Here is a 661-nt window from a genome sequence, read left to right on the forward strand (position 1 = left end):
CCTGCCCTCACCATTTGGTGAATGATTATTTCTACATTATGGCATGCAGTTAAATATCAGCATAACCGGAGGGAACAAGGAATGCTGTGGCTCTAAAATCATTATTATATGCTCTCAGTACATTGGTGATAGCACTGCTTTAATTTCGTAGTAAGCTTGATGAATATTAATTAATGTCTCTCTCCAGAATGCATTCCAATTAATGGAAGGGAAACCAACTCTCAGGTATGTTGGATGTGGGACTAACCGGATTGTTGTTAACATTTCAATTGAAGAGTTTCCACGTGGTTGAAAATCTACTACGTATGCCTTGATAGAATACGTTTATTATTTTCGGTATTTATTGACTGCCTACTGTGTGCCCAACACTCTCTTGACAGGATGTTTCCTGAATGAGCCCATAATTTACTTCAGGGATTTGGCTATGGGTGTAATTTAACATGATTGGACAGAAAAATGACTCCATTAGTCAAATTGATGTATTTGTAAATTAAAAGATACAAGTCAGGATTTATGCTTTAAAAGTACATTTATTATAATAAATGCTAGAAGTCTAGTGCTTGCTTCAGCAGCACGTATACTAAAATTGGAATGATACATTGGGGATTATCATGGTCCTTGCACAAAGATAACACAAATTCGTGCAGTGTTCCATGCTTTA

General features: G+C 36.2%; 1 non-coding gene across 1 annotated transcript; it reads left to right on the forward strand.

Annotated features, from left to right (window-relative positions):
• The first annotated feature begins 556 nt into the window (after positions 1 to 556).
• Positions 557 to 661, forward strand: LOC139080393 (U6 spliceosomal RNA). The gene has a single exon (XR_011534879.1). It is a non-coding gene; the product is annotated as a U6 spliceosomal RNA (small nuclear RNA).

The sequence above is a fragment of the Equus przewalskii genome, chromosome 29 (assembly GCF_037783145.1).
Source record: "Equus przewalskii isolate Varuska chromosome 29, EquPr2, whole genome shotgun sequence".
NCBI lineage: Eukaryota > Metazoa > Chordata > Mammalia > Perissodactyla > Equidae > Equus > Equus przewalskii.